This window comes from Lepidochelys kempii, chromosome 10 (genome assembly GCF_965140265.1).
Source record: "Lepidochelys kempii isolate rLepKem1 chromosome 10, rLepKem1.hap2, whole genome shotgun sequence".
In the NCBI taxonomy this organism is placed as follows: domain Eukaryota; kingdom Metazoa; phylum Chordata; order Testudines; family Cheloniidae; genus Lepidochelys; species Lepidochelys kempii.
In genome coordinates, this window is record NC_133265.1 from 64,108,156 (window position 1) to 64,134,699 (window position 26,544).

At 40.7% G+C, this 26,544-nt stretch overlaps 1 protein-coding gene across 2 annotated transcripts in view; it reads right to left on the reverse strand.

Moving 5' to 3' along the window:
* LOC140894943 (zinc finger MYM-type protein 1-like) overlaps window positions 1-26,544 on the reverse strand; it is a 90,246-nt gene that overhangs the window by 19,371 nt on the left and 44,331 nt on the right. The window contains exon 3 of one of the 2 annotated variants that reach the window (XM_073303894.1): window positions 14,103-14,176. The exons of the other annotated variant lie outside the window; for it this stretch is intronic. The gene's annotated coding sequence lies outside the window, so the exon portion shown is untranslated. Of the gene's footprint in view, window positions 1-14,102; window positions 14,177-26,544 lie in introns of those variants that run through there. 2 annotated transcript variants of the gene reach the window in all.

Here is a 26,544-nt window from a genome sequence, read left to right on the forward strand (position 1 = left end):
TAAAAAGATGGGAAATCTGATGGTAATATTATGGTTTGAGTGTATTGGGCAAGGTGATAAGACTGTACCTTTAGATATTTTGTATTTCAAAGCACAGAAAGACAATTGTCAGTCAAATTGTTAGAGATTTTCTGGCTAGAAATAAGATTTGTCTTTCCTTCCTTACTATGTATTTAATGTGACAGATGTTGGATGGCTTTACTTAACCTCCTCCTTGCTCTTTGAGATCTTTTTTCTTCTTCTTATGGTTAATGTTTTCAAAAACAAGCCGTACAACATTTGTGTCACAATAAATGCCTCTGCTCATTTGCTACCTCATTCTAGACGTGTTGCTGCATCTGAGTGAAATTTAACCCAACAAGAAAGTTAATTCTAAAGCGATTCCTAAACTAGAGAGTACAGAGTGTGTTCAGCACTTGTCCTGGAGTAATTTTTTATTAATAGTCATGAGAGTATGTCTCTCCTGAGGAGTGAACACACATGCATTTTTGTGTACTATATTTGTATTCATCATCTCTTTTAATATTAATGCCCTCAAATTGTTTGTTGAGTATCACTTGGTATGGGCTTTTTCTGAGACTAAAGAAAGGCAATTAATATAATGCATTTATTAAAATGTTAAAATATTAAAAACTATATTTCATCAGCATAAAAACTACTATATTAATGCAGATACATCATTATGCTAAAAGAAATGCCTCATGATGTTGGAAAATACTGTGCACCCTAAGGCACAATGTCTAGTTAATTACTAAAGAATAATCTCCATCTGGTAGACTTTTGTCTTCCCCAGTTCATTCTAAAACAAGTCTCCAGATAGTCTCTGCAATAGTCTCCTTAAACACACTGTTTCCAAGGTTATTAGTAGTAATTGTGTTGCATAATCAAGGGAATTTTGTTTAGGAAGCCATGTCATTATTAGTTGATTAGTGTGAACAATCTTTGACAATATGTAGTACCAATATGTAGATCCGATGAAGTGAGCTGTAGCTCACGAAAGCTTATGCTCAAATAAATTTGTAAAAAGAAAAGGAGTACTTGTGGCACCTTAGAGACTAAATAAATTGGTTAGTCTCTAAGGCGCCACAAGTACTCCTTTTCTTTTTGCGAATACAGACTAACACGGCTGCTACCCTGAAACCTGTCAAATAAATTTGTTAGCCTCTAAGGTGCCACAAGTCTGTTGCGGATACAGACTAACACGGCTGCTACTCTAGTACCAACTATAGGTTCAACCAGTGACATCTCATTATTCTGATTGTCATGTTAAGAGGCAACTGGAAAATAAAAAGCAATCATCCCCTATAAATTTCTGAGCCTAGAACCATTAGAGAGTTTGTGTGCTTAGCCACTGTCAAGGTTCCTTCCCCACTCTGAACGCTAGGGTACAGATGTGGGGACCTGCATGAAAAACCTCCTAAGTTTATCTTTACCAGCTTAGGTCAAAACTTCCCCAAGGTACAAAATATTCCACCCTTTGTCCTTGGATTGGCCGCTACCACCACCAAACTAATACTGGTTACTGGGGAAGAGCTGTTTGGAAACGTCTTTCCCCCCAAAATACTTCCCAAAACCTTGCACCCCACTTACTGGACAAGGTTTGGTAAAAAGCCTCACCAATTTGCCTAGGTGACTACAGACCCAGACCCTTGGATCTTAAGAACAATGAACAATCCTCCCAACACTTGCACCCCCCGCTTTCCTGGGAAATGTTGGATAAAAAGCCTCACCAATTTGCATAGGTGACCACAGACCCAAACCCTTGGATCTGAGAACAATGAAAAAACATTCAGTTTTCTTACAAGAAGACTTTTAATAGAAATAGAAGTAAATAGAAGTAAAGAAATCACCTCTGTAAAATCAGGATGGTAGATACCTAACAGGGTAATTAGATTAGATAGAGAAACCCCTCTAGGCAAAACCTTAAGTTACAAAAAAGATACACAGACAGAAATAGTTATTCTATTCAGCACAATTCTTTTCTCAGCCATTTAAAGAAATCATAATCTAACAAGTACCTAGCTAGATTACTTACTAAAAGTTCTAAGACTCCATTCCTGGTCTATCCCCGACAAAGACAGCATATAGACAGACAGAGACCCTTTGTTTCTCTCCCTCCTCCCAGCTTTTGAAAGTATCTTGTCTCCTCATCGGTCATTTTGGTCAGGTGCCAGCAAGGTTACCTTTAGCTTCTTAACCCTTTACAGGTGAGAGGAGCTTTCCCCTGGCCAGGAGGGATTTCAAAAGGGTTTATCCTTCCCTTTATATTTATGACAGCCACCTTCTAAAAATTTCCTTTCCCCAAGAAAACTAGGTTCAGAGGTTGACAAATGCCTGTCACTGTTTTTGTAAATTATCACAAGTAGTGCAGTGAGGCATCTAACCGATAGTAGTCTCTGAAATATGCTCTGTGATTTCAAAAACTGGTAACAAGACTAGATCATTTGTAATTAAAGGGAATCTAAAGAAAATGTGTCAGATGTTCAGCTGGTGTAAAGTAGCATAGCTCAAATGTAAATCTGATCCAAGAAGAAGTTCTCAGTAAAAACAACTAGCCTTTTTCATACCAAAATACCTTTGGCCAAATTCAGGCCTCGGTTACACCATAAATCCAGATTAACTCTCTTGTCTACAAATGGTTGTTTAAGATTTCTACCAGTGTTATGGAGAATGGAATTTGGCCTCTTCTATCTATGACAGACACCCCAAAACAATGCAAGGGAAAGTAGGAATGCTGAGGACACACCCTGAAGCAGTGAGAACGTTCATAGACAGGGTGGGTATTTTTAATTCCCTGACACCTTTGCCAATCTGCACAGTAAACCTGTGTCCCTTCATTTTATTCCTGGAAGCACTGTCCTGGGAATAATACCATAGGTCAGCAGCTCTGTTGGTAGGTCCCATGAACACTAAAATACCTGCTTGTATTTTGCAAAGTAAGCTGTCTTAGCGGATCCTGGGTCTTCATGGCTCTGGCACTGTACATGCATAATTATAAACATAAGGAACTTTATCTACTCACATGCTTTAAGTATGTGCACAACTTTAATACTTTGGTGGATTGCAGTCTCTAAGGCCAGTGTCTGTATCATATAATGTACTACACATTTTCAACTTGGCTTCAAATTACATGGCTTTTGTACATTTAATTACTGTATTTGTATGCAATATCCTGTTTCCAGATGCAAATGTAATTGAGTTTGCGTTGGTGTGCACACACATACAGCTAGGGGAGCTACTTTTAGCAAATTTGGCCCATGTGGTGGGGTGATTATTGGACCTACAAATTTACCCGACTGTGTGCTCAATTGTGAAAAATGCATGAAAGTTCATAAAATGTCACAGTAACATGTATTAATAAATGTTGATGGGAAAAGGTGCAAAAAAGGGGGACAAAGACTGAATTAAACTAAACATAAGGGGCTACTAGTATAATTCAAAGACTGTGTTAAGATTGCACCTGGTAAATAAGAAAAGTGTGGGACTGGAAATAAATGAACCAAAATTGGTGTGTCGGAAATTAGGCTTAATTGGTGTATAAAATAATGAAGGGATGAGTTATTTGCTCTATCACTCCCTTTTGAGGTCCTTAGAAAGAGAGATAGACTTTGGGGTGGAAACTGTACCTTGACACTGGCTGACTAAAAGAAAGGGAAGGTGCAAGCTTTCCCTTCATGACTACTACCTCCGCTATCGCCTGGGATCCCAGGATCCAGAGGGACACCTTTGTGCCTTTCTAATGCTGAGGTGTCCTGACCTGACCAAGCCAGAGAAGGACTCAAATGACACTGACACTGCAGTCATAGGTGATGGAACTAGGAGTGTTGGGGGTGCTGGAGCACACCCTGGCTTGAAGTGGTTTCCATCATGTACAGGGCTTAGAGTTTGGTTCAATGGCTCTCAGCAGTCCACCCCACTATAAACATTATTCCAGCACCCCTGACCGCCACTGGCTCCAGCTAATCCCAAACACCATCTGAGATGTGAGACTTTGTTGTCCCACACCTCACCTCCTTGTATGTTCTTTTCCTTCCCTCCCCTCTAATTTCTCCTCTTTCCTATCCCTCTCCTTTTGGATTCTGTCTAATAAGTCTGGCTTAGCTGGCCAAGACTGAATGTTTTGCTGTAAGCCTGTGATCAGAAAGGCAACTAACAGCCATGCTCTAAACAGCCTGACATTAGAACGAGTTTGCCAGGTCTTAGAGAGGCTAATAAGACCATGTGCTGTGCCTGTGTTTTCCCACTATTGAGGCTGCAAGACAGAGTCAACAATATAAGCTTCATTTTCTATCTTTGCTGTTCTCTTCTCTCCCCTTTTGTGTACATCTGTCTTTAGTCTTCTAGGAAACAGGATTGGACTTCAACAGCAGCAGCTGCGGCCCATCTCAATTAGCTGCTTCTCTTCCCTCCCTCGCCCCCCATCCAAAAAGGACAGTTATGACTGTCTAAGAGACTGTCAAAGAAAGGGGTTTTCATTCTAAAAACTTTCTACACACAAATAAAAAGGGAACAAGGGAGGTTATTAAAAGGAAAGTCTTTCTTAATACTTTACATTTCAAATGCTTTAACTCTTTTTCCCCTTTTCGGTATCTTTAATACAAGATTTAAAAGATTTTTAATAACATTTGCTATGGTTCTAAGCAACCTGAAATCTCTGTATACCGAATCCAATCCTTGTTTAAAATTGTTTAATATTGGACAGTGATGTTAATGCATTTGACTCTTTGGGCCTATATATTCCATCAAAACTAATGCAACAATGATCAATAGTTTCTGTATTAGCAGTGATGTTATAAACCCCTATTTGGGTGCATTGTATGTGATCTGTAAATACTGATCTATACCAAAACCCACTTTTAGGTTCTGTTTTAACTCAGAGGTGACATTTTTGCAGAAAGAAAAATCTCAAAAGTCATGGTAATCTTCGGACTAATTAAATGAATGAAAAATGCCTTCAATCTTTGTCTCCCCCTTCCCAAGGTGTACTGATTTAATTGTTGTTTAGCACTTGTTTAATATGCATGTGCCATTGGTTAAGTGAGTGACTGAGGCACAGAATACAACTCGTGGCAAGGGAAGCAGAATCTGTGTATAAGCAGGCTATGTCTCAAGTTAGAATAAGTAGTTTGCATTACTGTCCATACTAGACTGGAATTTGGTAAATTAGCATCTGTTCAACCCATGAGTAACAGAAGACAGAGTTGCACTGGAAAACAAAAAGGGAGTTTAGTATAAAAGGGAAGGCATCTTCCCTTCTTCGTCTTCTATAATAGATTGTTCAAAGGAATATCAATTAAAATCGTAACTTGTGCTTCCCAACATTGGAACATTTTTGCTGGGTCAAATTATGCTATGTTACACATTGGGAATCAAGGGTAACTCCATTAAAGTCAATGGAATCACTCAATTTATGCCAATGTAAATGACCCCAGTATTTGTCCATGTCTTTGAATCAGGTAGGCCAAAAGGCTGCATTTCCATTAGTGTCTCCCTACTTGTTGAACCCTATCTGCTCTGGGATAGTGCTAACATGTATCTGGGGAAGGGTCTCTAACCAAAATAGAACCATCCACAATTAGAGAGGCCAGTAAAATAATTACATAAGGAATAAACTAAGGCTTTTATTCTCTCTCTGGATTCTGATTCATTGGAAGCTGTTTGGGCCAGTGGCTGTCATTATGTGCTAGGTGCCCTACATACATAATTGACCTGATTGGTCTCTAGCTACTCCTGCAATATAAATGTTACATAATAGCAATAATAATAATAATAATAATTAATTAAGCTGAGTGGAGGAGGGGTTGTATCTCAGAGCCTATGGTTGAAAAGGATTGGTTTAATTGGCAATAAGTAATACAGCAGGCAGGTAGAGTTGTAGGAAAGAAATCTTTATTGAGCCTGTGTAAAGGCCTGTGTTACTTGCAGAGAGGCCTGTGTTTGTCTGGTATCAGCCTGCATTCATTAGCCCCTGTTGGCACAGCAAACTAGATCCCAGCTGACCCTCCTCCAGTTCCACTTATACTATAGTAATGTGACTGGCAGGGGGTGTGGGACGACTCCTAACTGCTATACTGGACGGTTGTGAATTTGCTTCTCAGCCTTGGCAAAGTCACTCATTGTCTTTGTGCCCTCTCTTCCCCATCTGTAAAAGAGCTCCCTAAATTCCTTTTTTTTAAAATATTGGGATATTAAGGGGCTCAATTATCTAATGTTTATAAACTGCCTTGAGAGTCTTCAATGAAAGCTGTAAAGAAAAGGAGAGCCTTATAATCATCATAGATTGTATTGCTTTCATACTTAGTTATGTTCATATTATGAAACAGTTTTAGAGAGGAATATTTGTGTTGGCTGGCAGTGATGTTATCAATATCAATAGTGTTCAGCTAATGCACTAACTGTTTTCCTTATTTGTATTATATCTGCAAAATTCTATTTCATAATGTAATAAGACATTCTCAGCCATACATTTCTAGGGAATTATTGCGCCTCTCAGGTGGTAAAGTAATTTGGCCTTCAGCTTCATACCTTATGACAACACTCTAGGAGTGCAATAATCGCTCTTTCACCGCTGCCTCTTATGTCTTATAGATTAAATACAGTGTATGGATGTAGAAGAATTGAGAAAACAAGAACAGAGTATGGTTTGGGCCAAACAGGTTTGCTAGCTGAAATCGATTCAATGCACTCAGCTGATGGCACTTGAGAGGTAGCAGGAAGGAACTTGTATTGTTTTGACAGGTAGGAAAGCAGATAAATGTAACAATCAACTAACTCATGCTCTCATCCAAGCACTGACATGCAACAAGGTGTGTGGCTATCCCAGGACACTCACATGCCTCAGGAGCAGTGAGGGGCCTAGTGCATTGAATCACCTGACTTAAGTGCAGATATTCTTGTAGCAGCACCAGTGCTTGAAGCATTTTATTGCCTTTAAACCGGGGGACGGGACAAAAGGTATAGGTGTTTCTTTAAGTGGCATTAAATGCACTTTGGGTCATGAGTCCCATTTTGAAAATAGTTCTCTATCTTTTGGGTTTTATTAATATTTTTGGATGCATACAAGGCAATGGGCTTCAGAGGCTTTGGGATTTGAAAATACATTGTAGCTTCTGGAGCACAAGTGCCTTGTACAGAAGCAGCTGTCTTTAGCAGCAGAGCCCAATCAAGAGTGGCTTGAGGTCATTAGGCCACCTGAGAACATCAAAACAGGGAACCTCACACCTACGGCTGTGTAGGAAATCTGAAGCTCAGACCAGAGTTGCCAAGATTCACAAATCTCTCTCCAAACCTGGGCTAAGTTTCAAGTGAACTTGAGCTCATTTATGGTTACAGGTGGAACTAGAAACCATGACAAGGTCTGTGGTTTGGACCAAAACCTGGCTGAGGTTGGCAGTTTCAAATGTGTTTTTTGCAATGTGTTTTTCTGTGTCTGTTCAAAATTCAAAGCAAAATTCATGGGTGCAAATTTTACCCAAGCCAAAACCTACAAAATGGTTCCCATGAAACCCTGTGAATCAAAAACACTGAGTTTTTCACAGTTCTGACTATACAATGCTATAGACTTTATTTACTTCAAGGCCTGCCTCTTTGAGGAGCCTCTAACAACTGGATGCAGAGAGTGGGAGGGCCACTGATGTTGTAGGGTCCATAGATATCTGGTGTCAGCCGTTGGCTATGTGAAAAATGTTGAAGTAAACATAGCCGTTTCAAAGGCAAAAATTAATCAGGATTTATTAAACTAATAAAAAATTTGCTTTCTCTCTTCCTCTTCCACCTTGCCTCAGAGCTGATTCCTTCATAGATGACAATAAGTGTAATGGCAGAATAGCTTTCCTTCCTCCTCTCCACTGTCTCCCAGTGTGTCTGTCTCTCCTGTGCAAATATGCAGAGAATCCACACCAAACCCCGGGAGGCAGAACAGCTGCTTTGCAATTACAGCAACACAGACCCCCAGTATCCATTTTGTGTTGATGAAAGAAACAAGGAGATGCACAGGTGTGCAGACAACCCAATCTGAAACTAGAACTCGGTCTCTTGTTCCCTGAGGAGGAAGCAAACTCTGGAAGCAGCAAGAAGATGGTTATCTATGTATCACGCTCTACATCCTCAGGATAGTCTGGAGTGGAATTAAATGAGCTTTGTAAGTAGCTTGGTCCTGGTAAAGTATAGTTCTAAACAGTTCACTAAGATATCACACAGAGGAAAAATAGGGAGTGTGTGTGTGTGTGAAGAAAGAATGCTCTTATTTTCACAGCATAAGGTGAGCATTTCAGAATAAAAAAACAAAAATGCCTGGAATGTCAAGGGATTAAACATTTTGATGGTCTGAAAATGCTGATGAGTGAGGAGTTCTATGTGTTTGAATGTTGTTTCATTTTAACTGCAGTGGGATAAGAGTTTTAACAAACTGTGTGAAATTTCTCTGATTTGACATAAAATTTCTGATTTGACACCATTGTGTGTCTGAATCATGTGTTGGAACACAAAAATGCATGCGTTCAGTAACTGGCAACATTTTGAGCTGCCGTCATCCCAATAACCTTCTGTTCACTTCTAAGTTACTAGTTCAAATCCAGCCCACCTCGATAGTAAGCAAACAGAATTATCTTCTGATGGTTGATCACCTACATGAAATGAGTTAATAGCCTCAGGTGAGTCCCCGTGGGACAGGTGTCCCATTTTAGGGAAGAAAACAGCACTGCAGTTGGCAGATTTGTTGGCAGCCTCAGCAGAGAGGTGAAATACTGAATCACTTATTGTGACTGAGGGCATGTGTACACTTACCTCTGGAGTGATCGATCCAGCAGGGGTTGATTTATCGCGTCTAGTGAAGACGGGATAAATCGACCGCAGAGCACTCTGCCATCAACTCCGGTACTCCACTGAAGTGAGAAGTGTAGGCAGAGTCGACCGGCGAGCGTCAGCAGTTGACCTACCGCAGTGAAGACACTGCGGTAAGTAGCTCTAAATACGTCAACTTCAGCTACGCTATTTTTGTAGCTGAAGTTGCGTAACTTAGACCGACTTAGCTCATCCCCCACCCCTCAATGTAGACCAGGCCTCAGCTACCCTCCCCTCCCTAGCTTGGGATTAAGACACATTGGCAATGCCATCCTGTATCTGTTGTGTGGGTCATAGAATCATAGAAACATGGGGCTGGAAATGTCCTTGTCTGGTCATCTAGTCTATCCCCTCATGCTGAGGTAGGACCAAATATAGCTAGACCATTCCTGATAGGTGTTCATCTAACATGTTCTTAAAACCTTTCAATGATGGGGATTCCACAACGGCCCTTGCAACCTATTCCAGTACATAATTATCCTTTTGGTTAGAGAATGTCATGCGAGATTGTGTCAAAACCTGTACTAAGATCAACATATATCACATCTACTGTTTCCCCCCACCCCACCCCCAAACTCAGGAGGCCAGTGAACTGTCAAAGAAAGAAATTAAGTTGGTTTAGCATAATTTGTTTGTGACAAATCCATGCTGGGTATTACTTACCCCATTATTCTTTAGGTGCTACAAAATTGATTGTTCAATAATTTGTTTAAGTATCTTTCCAGGTATCAAAGTTAGACTGACTAGTCTATAATTCCCTCCCTCCCTCTGTTCCTCTTTTTTAAGATAAGTATTATGTTTGCTCTTCTTCAGGTCTCTGGGACCTCACCTGTCCTCCATGAGTTTTCAAAGATGATCACTAATAGTTCCAAGATTGCTTCAGCTAGTTCCTTAAGTATCCTAAGGTGGATTTCATCAGGCCCATCTAACTCATATAAATATTTTTTAACCTATTCTTTTCCTATTCTGGCTTTTTGTTGCTGTTAATTGTGTTAAGCATGCTGTTACAATTCTCTCTCTCTCTCATTTTTTTTTTAGAGAACACTAAAACAAAACGGACATTAAACACTTCAGCCTTCTTGTTACTGCGCTCTCCTTTCCTGCCAAATAGTTGACGTACACTTCCTTTGTCTTTCTCTTGTTCCTAATGTATTTATAGAAGCTCCTATAATCTTTATGTATTTTAATAAGTGTAACTCAATTTTTTCCCTTAGTCTTTCTAATTTTCACCCAACATGCCTGTGCTATTCTTTTGTACTCATAATTAGCAATTTGTCCATGTTTCCATTTTTTATAGGATTCCTTTTTGATTCTCAGGTATTAAAGAGCTCTGGATGCAGCCATATGGACCTCTTGTTATTCTTCCCATCTTTCCTTTGCATCAGAATAGTTTACAGTTGTGCCTTCAACATTGTGTCCTTGAGAAACTGCCTGCTCTCCCAACCTACTTGTTCCCTTAGATTTTCTTCCCATGGGACCTTATCTACCTGTTCTGAGTTCAAAATCTGCTTTTTTTTTTAAGTCCAATGCCCGTATTCTGCTGCGTATATCATTCCATCCTTTCCTCAGAACAATGAAATCTATCATTTCAAAATCACTTTCACCTACCTTCAGATTCACAGTCAGTTTCTCCCCGTTCAGAATAAAGTCTAAAATGGCTGCGCTCCTGGTTTCTTCTCCACCTTCCAAAACAAGTTGTTCCCCATACTTTGAAAGAACTTACTGGACATTTTGTATTTTGCTGTATTTCTTTTCTAACAGGTGTCTAGGTAGTTAAAGTCCCCTATTACTACCAGGTCTTGTGATGGATATTTCTGTTGATTGTACTAGAAATGCCTCACCCACCACCTCATTCTGATTTGGTAGATTATAGTAAGCCGCTACCATGACATTGCCCCTCGTTTATCTTCACAGAGAGGCTTTCAGTTGGTCTGCCTCTCACCTCCTTCTGTGTCTCAGGACAAGGGCATACGTGCTTGATGTACAATGCAACTCTGCTTTCTTTTTTTTACCCATTGCCTGTCCTTCCTGAAGAACCTGTGCATCTTTCCAGGGCCGGCCCACAACATTTTGGCACCTGAGGTGGGGAGCTCAAATAACGACCCCATGCCCCTCTCTTGGGCCAAAACTTTGAAAGGTCCCAATTCTACCTTCTTCCTGTTCTACTCCTCTCATGGTACTGCTCTGCTACCTACCCCAATAAAGGAGAACTAACAACTTAAAATGCCTTGTTCAAAAATTTTAAGTAACACATTTGCTGTTCAGGCGTTTGAAAGTTAACTTTTCTTGTCTGCATAATAAACACTGGCATTTTTATCTGTTTGAATAATCAAAGTGGTGCTTTCCGTGCCTTCTTGGTTGCAAAGATTTGAACTGCTTCCTGCAGGTCCACAGTCTGGGCCAGCTCATGCTCTCTTGAGATGGTTGCAAGGCCGACCAGCCTCTCCTGGGTCATTGTGGAGCGTAGATGTGTTTTTATTAACTTCAGCTCGGAGAAGCTGCATTCTCCACCGGCAACTGTGACAAGAATTGTTAGAAGTATGCGCAGAGCAACAAAAGCATTTGAAAAGAGGGCGGTCATCTTATTTGAGCACATATATTCCAGACAGCCGTTGGAGTTGACCCTGCTGAAATGTATCTTGAAAGGCTTTCAGTTCATCACCTAAATCACTCGCATCAATATTGCGCATGTCATCAAGTGTCAACACTGTCGCTAGTGCCCTGCATTGCTGGTGTAGGTCTTCTTCAGGTGTAGTGAGGAGTTTTGGAATATCATACAACATCCCAAATATACTGCTGTGTTCCTTGAGCGGCATGAAATGTTCTTCAACTGACTGTATTGCACAATCTAGCACCTGGTTAAAGAATTCAGCTTTGAATTGTTGTTTGGGGATTATTTTATGGGATTATCCCATGCCTTGTAATCAAAATGTCATCTTCTTCGGTGCCTCTTGTATTCTTGAGTGGGTGGGAAAATAGCTTCAGTGTGAAGTTCCTCTGCCAACTTCTGTGTGCTCGTCAGAACGTTTTGAAATCCCTCATCTGACTGGCAAGGCTGTAGGTATGACTTTGTTTTGTCCAGTTGTTCCATTGCTCCAGATATATCAAGGTCAACACCTTGGAGTCTCTTGCTTACAACATTTATTTCAAACAGTGTGTCATGCCACAACAATAAGCCACACAGAAATATGAAGTTATGTATGTTTTTGGTGATTCCATTTCCCTCTGCCACTGTTCTCTCACGAACAGTTCCTGTCATAGCATTATCCTCCATAAATGGCAACTATGGCATCATCTATCTTCCCAATCTGGTGTTTGATAGGCTTTGTCACCTCCACTTGACTTTCCCATCGTGTGGCACTCAGTAGTTTCAGTGTCAGTTCCCAAATGTTGCTTCAAAATTTGCCATCGATGAGCTGATGCAGAGAAAAATACATAGATGCTTTGAATTACATTAAAAAATTCAGCAGCCTTACTAGAAGCTGATACTGCATCACTGACCACCAAGTTCAATGAATGAGAACTGCATGGGACAAAAAAAGCTCAAGGGTTTAACTCTCGGATCCGTGTTTGCACTCCTCTGTTCTTTCCTCTCATGTTGGCACCATTATCGTAGCCCTGACCTCTCGTGTCAGCTATCGCAATTCCCATATCTTCCAGCTTTTTAAGAAGCACATTTGTCATACCAGCTCCCGTAGTATCATCAATGTCAATAAATTCTAGAAAATGCTCTCTGACAGTCACCACTGCAGGGACATTTTCACTAGGTTCTGTTGTTGTTACAAAACGCACCATTAAAGTCATTTGTTCCGTATGGCTGATGTCAGGTGTGAAATCCAGAATAACAGAGTAATATCTCGCTGACTTCAGATCTGCCGCAATCTTCTGTTTGACTTTTGTTGCCAGTAACTGTATGATCTTGATGATTTTGAATTGTTTTTCCAAGATAGTGGTGTGTGTACATTTCTTGGGTGGCAGCTCTTTTTAGATGCTCCTGGAGTACAGCATCAAACTCAGCCATCAGCTCCATAATTTTAAGGAAGTTTCCATTGTTTGGCACATACAGCTGATCTGAAGAGCCACACAGTGCTAGGCTTTCGGTAGCAAGCATTCTCACAATGGCAATTTCTGCCATTTTTCAGAACATTTTTCTGAAAGAAAAGAAAGAGCCTTTTCAGAACATTTTTCCAGTAAAGGGACTCTGATGCAATCTTCTCTTGATGCTGATCATCTATGGTGGCCTTTAACCTTTAGTCTCATCTCAAGCTCTTTCCACCTATGGACTGCTCTCTGGCGATTTGCTGCCTTCTCATGGCATGCCAGATTTCTAGCCAAATTTTTCCAGTCCTTTGTTCCTGTGGAACCCAATGTGGCTGGAACATTAGACTGGAAGAGTTTGCAACAAAAACAGTCTGCAGCATTCTGGATTTTTGAGTACATAAGCCATGGCCCCTCCACTTTGTCACCATTGGGGATTTCACACCAGTAATTTGTTGGATGGAAACTTCTATTTTCATTGTCTTTGGGAAACATGAAGTTTTTCACTTGCTGTTACCCATGCAGTACAAGGAAGTCCCTCTGGCTACTGCTCAGGTGGGTCCACAGTCCTGGATCATCTAGATTTAAGGAACTAAGCTCAGCAGCAGCTGTTTCTTGCGCCTCCACCACACTCTTTTCTGATCTACACTTTTTTCTTCAGGAATGTGCATGATTACATCAGTTTGAGATGGAGATATGGATGCTGCAGTAGCTGCCAGGTCACCTGCACTCTGACTAACTGGAAGATCAGGCATCTCCTCACCACTCACATCCTTGCTGGGGCTGGAAGGCTCACTATGAACATTTGTGTCTGTGTATCTCAGGAGAGCTCCTTCCTGCTTACATAGAAAAGCTTCCTTTGCTTTCTTTCTTTTTCTGAATGCTGCCCCAGAGGGGCGTTTTCTTCTTTCACTCATGACTGCTGTTCTGTGCCAGCTGTAGTGACTCTCAACACTCAATTGAAGGGAACAAATAAGCAGGCTGGTAGCAGGGCCTGAGTGAGGGAAGATATCAGCATCTTAAAGGCCTAACCGGCTCCAACTACTTCAGTTGACTGCCTGTTCTCCTCAAGTGGGTTCAGGGAAGCAGCAGGAAACAGGAAGCTCCCTGAGAAGCTGGTGTTAATCAATCCAGGTTCCTGGGGGGTGCTAGAGAGGTACATAAGAGGCTCCTCCTCCTCTCTCTCCCTGCAGCTCCTGTTGCTTTCTGTTATTCCCTCTCACCTTTTCTCCTGCCTGCCTGTTATGTCTCTTGTGCCCTCCTTGCTCCAGCACAGCACTCCACCATCTCTGTGCACCTAGAACAGAGAGAATACGTATGCACCAGCAGCAGACACAATTTTCTACACTTTGGGTCCTAATGCCCCCCTTCCCTCCACAGTCTGGGACCTGGCCGCCTCAGTTCACCTCATGGTAAGGCCAGCCCTGCATCTCTCTCTCTCTCTCTCTCTCTCTCTCTCTCTCTCAATATTCTACTCATGAGATTTATCTCTGATGCCAGTTACATCATAAGTGTGCTTGTTTACTGAGACTTTCAGCTCTTCCTGTTTGTTCCCCCTACTCCTCGTATATATAGATAGATATATAAGATTGTGAGCAGATTGCTCCCCAGTTTTCCCTAGAGGAGTTCAGTCTCCATAGCTTCCAGTCTGGTACTTTTTGCAAACAGTACATTTGTACATAGGACTCTCTTCTCCTCTGCAGCTGAGCACCACTCAGCAAAAAGGGCTGGGCCAGTAATGATTCTGTGCCAGCTTAGCACTGGTGTGAATTAGAGCAGCCTAGGGGCTGCTCTCACACTTCTGAGGTGAGGTCCCTAAGGATCAGCATAGTGATGTTGGACCCATTGTCTCCCTTACCCAGCATATACTATGCACTGGAGGTGGGGCGATGAATAGCACGTGTGTCTACAGGCTTTACATCAGTGAAAAGTTCTATGAGCAGTCCACTTGTGATCAGAATCCAGTCAGTGCACCACATAAATCCCATATATGCCCTCAAGAGATTAACTGGACCTAAGTGATGCACAGAGCTATGTTGGCCCTCAGCACAGGGTGAAATTCACCCTTTCCGGATACAACTCTTTCTGGTTTAGATTAGTTTTACTAGACTTAATATACTGTAAATGTTGCCTGATTTTCAAAGCACACTCTCTGTATAGTGATGGTTTTTCCTGAAATGAGGCATATGTCCTCAATAACCTGGTAGGATTAGATTAAAAAGCAACAAGGAGTAAAATTTTGACATGTGAATAAATAATCTGCACAGAACCAAACATGGCCTGAAACAGAGAAGTGTTACTGAACTGTTACATGTATTTTTTGAGAATGGTTATTTTGCTAATCAATAGTGTACGTACTTAATCAAATGCAGCAGGCTGGGCAAAAGGTCAAGCACTGATCACACATTACTGATCACGACATCTGCTGATGTTTCCTGCGAATTTAATTCTGCGTACTAATAAAGCTCACTTGCTATTAACATGCTTGAGAGGATGTGAAAAAGGGTTCAGCACAATCATGTTTGGAAAGCATAATAAAATGTCTTTTTGTCAGGAGAGCTCCCACTGTACAACAGGCGTCAGAGAATGCTACATTTGCTATTCTGTATATAAAATAAATAGCTGGTTAGGTATGTTACAGCTGAAACGTGAAATGTCAGTTTTTACTAATGAGTGCAGAAGGCTTGATTAAGACGGACTTCCTGCGTGTTCTGAACAGCTGGATGTGACTAGGTTTGGCATGTAAAGCTGGCTTGGAATACTTCTCAGAACAAGCACGATCCAATCTAGGGATATACATTGGTCCTAAAATTTGTGATTTGGGGACAGTTCAGGTTTGGGCTTTGTGTTAAGGTAAAAGAAAAAACATAAAAAAGCTACTACAATGGAATGAAGGGCCTGATTCGAGGCCTATTGAAGTCCATGGTAGTCATCACATTCCCTTCAACGAGCATTGGATCAGGCCCAAAGCGGATGCAAAGCAGCCTACTCTAATAGTATGTAATCTCCATTAGGATAGGAGTGTGAGATCTATTGAACTCAGAACTAGAATGCTTTGGAGTGAGCCAAAGTTAAGGAGCAGCCCCAGGGTCCGAGGCTGAGTTGCCACCTCTTCTCACTCTCTAGGTTATAAGAAGTTGCAAAGTGTTAAACAAGAAAACATGGCAGGCTTGCATCAGGGGTGTGTGTGGGGGGGGGGGGGGGCAATGGTGCAACATGCGCTATCACTGCTTCCTGTAGAGAAGTTCTAGATGAAAGCATACTAGCTAACCTCAGTTATGACTGCACAACTTGACAACCCAGCCTCCTTTCCTCATGAAATGGTTTGATAGTGAAACCTAGAGGCAGCGTTTCCTTGTACTGCAGTGTTGCTTTTAAAATGCACATTTGGAATTTTAAAAAAATTAACATAACATTATGATGGGAAACATGCAGCATTTCAAGTTTAGAGATAATCCACACAGTTGATTTTGTTTCTGTACTGCAACTACTAATAGAATCCATGTACTACGGTGTCATTACCAGCGTGTCATCCATATTGAAGTGTTTTGCCTCAGGTGATATATGCTGTTGATCTTAATGTCTCTCAAATGTCAAAGCTCTGGAAACCAAAAATATGTGAGAAATGGTCTGTGCTGAAATTTTGTTTGTTGCAAGCAAGATTGTTTCTCTTTTCCTGCTCCAGGTAACTTTCTGTGGGCTGTCAGGTGTCTCTTACAGTTGCAGAACACACTAACATGCACATCAGTCTGGTAACAAGCAAGAAATTATGGCCTCTGTTAGTAGCAATAAAATACATAACTTTCTCTAGATCTAATATGGAGTGTGCAGCCAAAACTCTTGCGGGAGAAAATTCCACTACAGATAAACAGGGTTTTATTGGTAGGGTGGATACAGTAATACCTGCTGCCCTTGTAATTAGCAATTCAAAGCTTTTGAATCACACCCTGAGTTCTCCTTTTGGAAGTTGTACTTCTGAGAATGATCCTGCAATAAGGGAAAAACAATGGTTTGCTGATCTAGAGGCAACATTCCCAGAGGAATCGCCTTTCCAGAGGCAGTAATCTGGGGAATGATACGATGGCATCTCAATATATCTCTAGGTGAGCATACATCTGGTAGGTGAACAGCCAAGAGCAGTGGAATACACAGTTCTAATTAGGGATCCCTAAAGTCACACAACAGATTTAGATGACCTACAAAAAGTACTGGGCTTTAAAGATGCCATAATGTGAGGCATGACTGTTGCACAGTATTGTGAATATTGTTGATATAGTGAATGGAGGATAAACTATGTGCATATAGAAAAGGAGGACTTTTGGCACCTTAGAGACTAACAAATTTATTTGCGCGTAAGCTTTCGTGAACTACAGCTCACTTCATCGGATGCATCCGATGAACTGTTGGCCTGCTAAACCCAGGGTTGTGAGTTCAATCCTTGAAGGGGCCATTTAGGGATCAGGAGCAATAATTGGGGATTGGTCCTGCTTTGAGCAGGGGGTTGGACTAGATGACCTCCTGAGGTCCCTTCCAACCCTGAGATTCTACAAAAAAAAATCTACAAAACTGAGCTGTAGCTCATGAAATCACTTCATCGGATGCATCCGATGAAGTGAGCTGTAGCTCACGAAAGCTTATGCGCAAATAAACTTGTTAGTGTCTAAGGTGCCACAAGTCCTCCTTTTCTTTTTGTGGATACAGACTAACATGACTGCTACTCTGAAATATGGGCATCTATTTACTCATAGGAGCGTTGGAGATTTTCTTCCAAATCAAATGAACAATAAAAAGACAAATGCCATTATTTCTTGGGGATAAGGATCTTGGGATTTCACTTCACTACTCCACTTTCAAAAACAAGGGGGAAATGAGCTAGGTTGAAATATTTTAATTTTTTTTGCACACACAGTTGTGTAAAGGCTGTGCTCTCTCTGAGTGGCCAACTCTGACTATACAGCTGATGTGGCTAAACAGGAGCAGCCCACCCATCAGAGCACCAAAGAGTTCAGCGATCACTTCATATAAAGCAAATAGCAAAGAAATTGAGTGCAGTAGCTTTCGTCTTTTGAGGTACAGAAGGCACAGAAATCCCATTATTTGCTAATAGGATTTTGCACATACCACCCCCTCACCACTTTGAAACTAATTTGAACTGCCCACACAATGTCCTCTTGGGTTGTCATTGGTGGAGCATCCATCTGCTTTACTTCAACATTTCAGTGTTAGTCAAGAGAATCAGGAAAAATATATCTTGGTATTTTCAGTAGGCACTTGTGTTTTTGTTCCTGCACCTGAAGGGCAGAGTTCACAAATGAGGATTTAGGTCCAAAAGTCTGAGAAGTGCAGCCATAGAGTTAAGAACAACACAGGCACTCTGATGTGTCATAGTGCAGTACCATCATATAAAGTTATCGTTGAAATGTACATAGAAATAATTTTTATACAGAGGGATTCATAAATATGTTAATTATTTGGGCAGGTTCAGGTGACATTTACTGTGGCTAAATGCAGTTTTCTTTATGTATGCTGTTTTCCCCTCACAGCACGTTGTCATGTGCTTCAAAGGGGGCATTTAGGTATATTTACAAAACCACAGGACAAATCCATATGAATAGGCAAAATGATTAATACTTTTATGGCATTTTTCTACTCAGCTAACAGGATTCTCTCCATAAGAATTTTTATAAATAGAGTCAGACACAAGATGTTCCAGTTGGAAGTCTCTCAGTATTTTTAGTCCTTGGAAATACCCTGTTTGCATCTCAGATTTCCCTTCCATTGACAAAATTAGTACAATAACTTCCTGCTGTCTCCTGTCTCTGAAGACTGATTCCTGTCCTGTAACTCTCATTTCCCTGGCTCTGCTGCAAAGTTGTCAAGACATGCTTTGACAGGTTTCAGAGTAGCAGCCATGTTAGTCTGTATTCGCAAAAAGAAAAGGAGTACTTGTGGCACCTTAGAGACTAACAAATTCATTTGAGCATAAGCTTTCATGAGCTACAGCTCACTTCATCGGATGCATTCATGGAGTGAGCTGTAGCTCACGAAAGCTTATACTCAAATAAATTTGTTCGTCTCTGAGGTGCCACAAGTACTCCTTTTCTTTTTAAGACATGCTTTGAGTCTTCTGAACCAAAATGTGCCTACAATGCAAAGCGTCTATCCATTTTGTGGGAACGCTATTGTCAGATAAAAAGCTGAGGAGTGAGAGAGTCCTAAACTTTTGATGCATGCTTTTAAAAAAAATATTACTTTATCTAGTTGATCTACTTCTGGTTTTGAATGTCAATAGCAGCCCTTGTCCCTGTGGTGAATTTAATTTCTCTTTGTTCTCTGGTATATTGTTGGTGTCACTTTTTCCTTCTGCTTGCAAACTAGATAGTTTTAATTCAGACATGATATCTGTGTGCTCCAATCCAGAGGCCCTATCTATGCTGCTTAGGTCCCTTTCTACAGTATTCTTGGTGTCACCAAGGATAATTGTGCTTCATCACAGATGATGGCTCTTCCAGATCAGTCTAGAATTTCATAATTGCCAGAACAATATGAGATTGTCCCCAGTAGGGTGAATGCCACTTATAATGCTGGGAAAATTCTGGATTTGAGGTTTTGGTTGAGAGTAGTGTTTGGAAGGTGACTATTACACAATTGTCATGGATTGGTCATTGTCTCCCTTGGTTTGAGACTGGCCATACCTAACTTGGATGGCTAAGGGACCTGTTTTGATGGGCTCCCTTCGAAGACTGATAAAACCAGTGAGCTTCCAGGCAGCCTTGAAAAAAAAATATTGCTAGACCATTCTATGGATTGTCTGGTAGGACTTTACAATGATCTTTTGTCTTCTATTATTGTGCATGGAGTAGTCACCCTCAAAGTCTCTGCAGTTCACAGATGATCTATGACAGATGCAGTTAAAGGGGAGGCAGCTAGAGTTTGGGGCTGAGTATGACTGATTGTGGTACACAAGTATTTTAAAACTGTATGCCATGGCTGTTTCAGAAATGAAGAAAGGTTTTTTTGGATGAACTCCTGAGGATTTTGCTATTGATTTCACCTTTTGTTTCCATCCTGGTGTTTTCCAAGTCTTGCAGAGCAGCACTGTTCTGGGAGGTTAATAGCATGAGTAATTCCAGCTCCTTTCATTCAGAGTCAAATTTTCTTCACTGTTAGTAACTGCCATAGTACTTTGCAGACAAAATCTCTCAGATCTGGACTGAGGTTTTTTTTTTTCCTCTTTCTCCTGCGAAGCCAGAGAAAGTTTCTTGTAGGAACAAATGTCTGGTCCTAAGTTTCCACCAGTGCCACTCATGTTGGCTCTTGGGGTGTTAGGTCTACTCCAACTACAGCCCATGGGAGCTGGACCCAAGACCTTCGTGGCCAGTGTGGAGAAAATGGCTCTACTGTTGGTGGAGATTGTCTGTCTCTTTGCTGAGGAACGGGGTACCAGCCACTCCTGAGTTGTTGTAAGGCCTCTGCTCAAAAAATCTACTCTTCATGCTTAATTCATTCCAGTGTTCCTGGAACAGGGTCTTCTGACCTCCTCAGGGTTTAAAGGGCCACTATACCCCCATTACAAGATGAGGGCTAGAAATAGGACTGTTTCAGATAATGTGTCTGTGCTTCTTGTGTGCTACAAATGCCTAACTTTTCCCCAGTCATTTGGGGAACAAATGGATTGAAAAGATTCATTGACTGGCAACAGTAGGGGGAGTAGTTTTTTTAAATTATGTTTGCTGAGTCTTATTGTATTTTGCAGCCTTTTATAATTTATGTTGTGAAAATAAAACTACATACAAGCACCCAGAGCATGAGAGAGAGAGATGCTTGTGTTTGCTTTATAAATCTAAATAATAAATAGTAAATATTTACTTTGGTACTTGATCATGTTGTCTGGTAACATAAGAGCTCTGAGTCTGTAAATGATCTTTTTCTGAATTAAAACAACTGGCAAAGAGTATAGTAATCTGCCACCTTTTTATATGTGGGGAAACTGAGGCAGACTAAAAACAGTAGAGGTATTCAGACCTAGAAAAGAGAAGCCAGCCGGTTTTGCACAATTAAATCAGCTAAATAATAATTCTCAGCTTTCATTTCTCCCAAATAATGTTTTAACCTGTTTTTAAAAAATTATGCATAAACATTAAATCCTATTATCAATGTTTTATTTTCTGTAATAAATGCATCCTAAGCAATACAGAATAAAAGCTATAGGATGTTGGGAAATATAAAGACCTTTCCCTCTAGCTTGCTAGTGACTTTTTTTAAACCCTCAGTTATGCTGGTAATTATTTTTTTTGAGCTTTTAGAAAATGCTCATTGTAACATGTTCAAAGGTTTGAAGCTTAAAGAATAATCTAAATTCTCCTGGTTTCTTGGCAGCAAGTGTTCCCTAGCAGCAGTGATACAGTTCCCACTACAATGTCACTAGCAAGGTGTCCTGCACCAGACTCTTTCACCACAAGTAATAAGTTGCTACACTTCTGAATGCCTCCTGAATGATCAGAAATAGGACACTTTGTACAGTGTTAGGTTTGTTACATTTCCTCTTGATAGCATCTTCTCATTTTTTTCCAGAGCTGCATTCAGAATGTACCTGAGCAATGAATGAAATAATTGGGTCCAAAAATAAGGTTTTAATTACTGAGGGGCAGGATGCTGTAGCTGTAAATCGGTTGAATCATTTGGGGGGATATTTTATTCAAAGATACTATGTAATAATGGGGAGATAATGCATTCTTTTATTGCAGTTAACAGGCGTATACCCAGATCTTGTGGATATGTCTTTCAATACTCCCTTAAGGCCAGATACTCCAATGGCTTCAAGGGAGCCACATCAATTTACACCAGCTGAGGATAGGATCCATGGAGTGAATTTAGTGCATGGAATGCTCTCTAATGGGAGCATTGCTCACCTGTCATTACTCAGAGCTTTTGTCAGAATGCTAATACTCCCAAGCAGAGCCACATCTCTTCATTTAGATAATGCCATGATGAAGAGTTGGGTAAGATTCAGGATCAAACTCATCTTTATTGGAAGTTTAATCCACAGCCACTCTTCCTCTGGTTTTAGCCCCTGTGATAGGGAAATTGTCTTCTGTCAGCCAGAATGTTCCACATGAATACCTTCAGGGGAAAGGACAGAGGAATTCTGTGAGATGGCCGTATCCCAATCTGTTTAGGGTGTTGTTGTAGGTGACCAGGACCTTGCACTGAATTTGGAAATGGACAGGCAGCCGATGTAGAACATGAAGCACTGATGTGATATGCTCCTGATGCATTGTAATGCCTGGTACCAGCTTTGATTTCTAAGTGGCCCTTTTGATTAGACCCACATAAAGCAGTCTAAGCAAGAAATGAAAATGCATGGATCACCATGGCTATTAGGTTTTCATCTATCAGAAAATACACAATTTCCTGGCCAGCCATAAATAGAAAAAGGTAATTTTTTCCACTGCAGCTATCTCTGATTCAGAAGCGGAAACAAGTCCACCAGGATTCTAAGGTTGTACATCTCTTTTGCATCAAGGGGCAGATATACTCAGTGTAGAATAAGGTCATAGACTCTGCCAGTCCATATTGGACACCTTTTTGAATGGTGTCCAATCAGTTCCTTAACGATTGCCAGCTGATCAAAATTTGGACATAGTCTGTCCAAAGATTAATTGTATTGTCAGATCACACCAACTAGAGCAAAACATGTTCTAACTTTCCTAAGGGGTTTGCTCTCATTTACATGCCCTATTAATTTTGTGTTTTCTCAGACTTTACTCTTTTCTTTGCTCCATCTCCATACTTCATACTATCTTTGAATTAATTTGAGTAAAATTGTGGCCCTGCTGTAGTCAATAGGAGTTTTGCCATTGGCTTCAATAGGGTCACATTTCCACTCTTTGTATCCTTCCCTTTGTGTCCGTGTCAAACTCTCATATCTATGGTTCCCTCTCCAGATCGCCTTTTATGTTTAAACTCCCTGTCATTCACTTTCTTTTCTTCAAATCTCTTCTCTAAACACTATTTTTGGTCAAGCCCATCATAGTGAATCCACTATTAAAAAGAACTTGCAGTTATGTGATGCATCCACTTCTGGCAACCTGGTGCTTTGAGTCTGTATTATTTGCCTTTGGGCCAAATCCTGGTCTGATTGAAGTCAGTCGGGTGTTTGTCAATCATTTCAGTGGGTTGTAAGCTCCTTGGAGCTGAGGCCATGTTATTCCTATTTTCTATATACAACAATGGAGCTTTAATATTCCACTTATCCTTGAAGAAATTCCCTGCCTGGCAGAGTGAATTCCATTGAATAACACTGAGTTCTTGTATGAAAGACCCTCCCACTGTGCAGGACAGAAGAAATGTGAAGGTCCCAGAAATGTGGTGTTAAGCATGCTGTCCACAGTCTACATTGTTTTATGGTGTCAATGCTATAACTTGTGCCTGAAACACTATCTTCTGCAGTTGTTTCACAGATTCCCTTTCCTACCAAAACCAATAAACATTTAAAAAATAAAAAGAGATGTTTTGTAATCTCTTGTGCAAAAAAATAATCCACCTAGTAAGAGCCCACCTTTCTAAACAGATAAATGGGGGAACAGGTCTAGTCCACAAGTGTATTTAATGGTAATGAAGAGAGTATGGACAAATTATAATGGAAAAGCAATAAGGGCCAAGTTTGCTATACATGACATGTAATTTTGGGATCAATTGATTCACCTCTTATTGATATAGCCTGCTCCCAAAAATGCCACATTAGGTAGAGCAAACCATTCCTCATTGCTGAATTCCAATGTAGTTATTGTCTCTGCTGACTTCTGATTACCTTGCTAATAGGTTTCAGAATAACAGCCGTGTTAGTCTGTATTCGCAAAAAGAAAAGGAGTACTTGAAAAGGAGTACATCGCATCCGACGAAGTGAGCTGTAGCTCACGAAAGCTTATGCTCAAATAAATTGGTTAGTCTCTAAGGTGCCACAAGTACTTCTTTTCTTCTTGCTAATAGAGTAGCCAAAGATCCTGAAACCATAAGTTAGTAGCTTTATTTGGAGATGTTATGAGCTGCTTTTACTGTAAGGTGAATGTTTCAATTTATGTATGCATTTCAAGTAGGATGTTCAGAGGCACTCAGTGTTGGCCCCTCTGCTCCCACTGACGTCAATGGGAGTTGCTAGTAACTTCAGTGGGAGTAATTAGGCCAGTTGAAAGCACTTTTGAAAAATTCCATTCCTCACTTTTTAGTTTTGGGAAGAGAATCAGATGGCTCAGGAGACATTGGTAGCTTTTCACTGGTGCAAGTGTGATTCCAGTGCTCAGCGCTCAAAAGTCATTGCAATGGGATTGCTGTCACAAGAGATCATGATTTGGAGTTGGAATCTAGTGGACAGTAAAAATTTAAAAGAAACCCTGACAGGCACTACTTGATGGGCTCTTTTCTTGGCAGTCTCAGCAAAGAAGCCAAGGGCTACGAAGGAGCTAATGAGTGTGAAGCCAGAATCACACTCTCGTTATGAGGTTATCAATCAAGGTCAAGCTGAGGGGCATTGGTGGACAGCGTGAGGAAAGCCTGGACTGCTGATGTACCTACTCTGTGGGTAAATGGAAGATATCCATCTACAAGACTGTGAAACGGATACTATTTGTGAGCACCAAGCTCACTTAATATTTTTTGAAAATGTGGAAAATGTTAATTATTTTCCAGTGGATACATCTGCCCAGTTCAGATTGTGCTGGAAGCAGTAAAATATCCTTCAATTAAACAGTTGCATGTCCCTGGAGGCAGAATGAGGGCAGGTAATGGCATCACTCTACCCAAGCTCTGTTCACAATTCCAGGTGAGTTGGATGCTTGTGCTATATAATGATCAGGAGTGAAATAGTTTAAAACATTGAAATTTAATGTCATCCTTAGGTTTCAGGGTGAACAGTTCTTCCCTGAGATGAAAGCAGGCAGTTCACACTGTTCCTTCGAAAGTTCATGCTGGCATACTTGCTTGTTAAAGTGAAAAAAGTTTGTGAACCCAGTTTTATGGTTTGTGCAGAAAAATGAGGAATTTGGCTGGAGAAGCCAACAAGTGAAACAGAACAAAGAGACCAGTCGAATTGTACGTCCCAGCTCAGGTAGACAGACTCACACTGGCACTGCTCAAGCTAGCACTCTAAAAATAGTAGTAAGGCTATAGCAGCACTGGTGGCAGCTTGGGCTAGCCACCTGAGTCCCAAGTCCACCTGACCCCCTGGGGCCAAGCTCTGGCAGCTAGCCTGAGCCACCAGCAGCCTCACAACATCCAGGCTGCTATTAGCCTGCTAGCTTGAGCTAAGCTAATGCCAGACTGTCTACTTGCGCTAGGAATCACACCTCCCCGCTGCAGTGTAGACATACCCTAAATGGTGCCTTGAATACATCATTTGGGGCATTATGGTCCTTTTAGGGTGCAAAATGGGGCCCAAATACAACTAAAATTGCTGGCATAACTCCCTGTGAGGCGTTGTGACAAAGAACCATGATTTTTATACTTGCCTTCTTTTGTGTTCAGTAGGCAAAATGCCTTGTTCTAAATGAGCAATGGGGCCGTTTTCTATCCAAAAAACCCCCAAACAAACATTGAACAGAATGTATTGGTTGTTGATGAATGAATGAGGATAAGATCAATCAAGGTCAAGTGAAGGGAGTGGTTACAGCAAAGGACAGGACTTCATGACAGAAGAAAAGAGCAAGAAATTAAGAAGTCAGGGAGAGAGGCATTTTTAGGCCCCTGACAGGCCCAGTTCCCCCCCAGCCCCCTTTCACACAGCTCTATTTGCATGAGCCCTCCACATTGATGTGAATTTCAGCCCAAATGGCTAATGTAAATATTTCTCCAAAAGTTCTTCTTTTCCTTAAAAATGTAAATATGAAAATAAAGTAATTTCAAAATCAATTTTGACAGTTCTTAATTGTCATTATGCCTAGATCTATACATAGTATTTGTACTGTTATAACAAATTTGGTTAAGGGTGTGATTTTTTTTTAACCAATATAGTTATACCAGTACAATCCCTAGCTTTTTACCCTTCATACACAGGAGTAAGCTATAAATACCTTTATACAGACATACTTATGTCCACACTGGGGGCGGGGCGGGGGGGTTATATAGCTTTAATTATATCAGTTAAAGTGATATAGCTTTTGTGTGTAGACAAGACTTTAATCTCTCTAATCTATAGAATCAGCATCTGAGCAGCTCTCTTAATTGCCGCAGCTGAAGAACAATGGGTTTTCATGTTGGTTTCAGAAAATTGTTAAAAAGGCAACTTACATATCCTGTTGCTATCAACCTGCACACACAATTTGTGCTCTGCAGAATCTCATCAAATACTTTAGTTAATTACTTGCTAATTATGACATTGTTGAATGGCTATACTGTGGCACCCATATAATTGTGGAGCACAGCATGCTGAGCACTTATAAGCCTGAGCATATTGACTGGTTACAATAAATCCCTTGCTCATTATTTGTCACCTGTTTAACATTCCTAATCTGTTTGCATATCATAACCTCAAAGAACAGCATATGAACTGCTATTAGTGATATACAGTAATTTAAATTAAGAGCAGAGAATATAGGGAAGCTATGTTTTGTGTTTGTGTTTTGAAGTTATATTTTATATGAATGTACATTATACATCCAGAAAAACCCT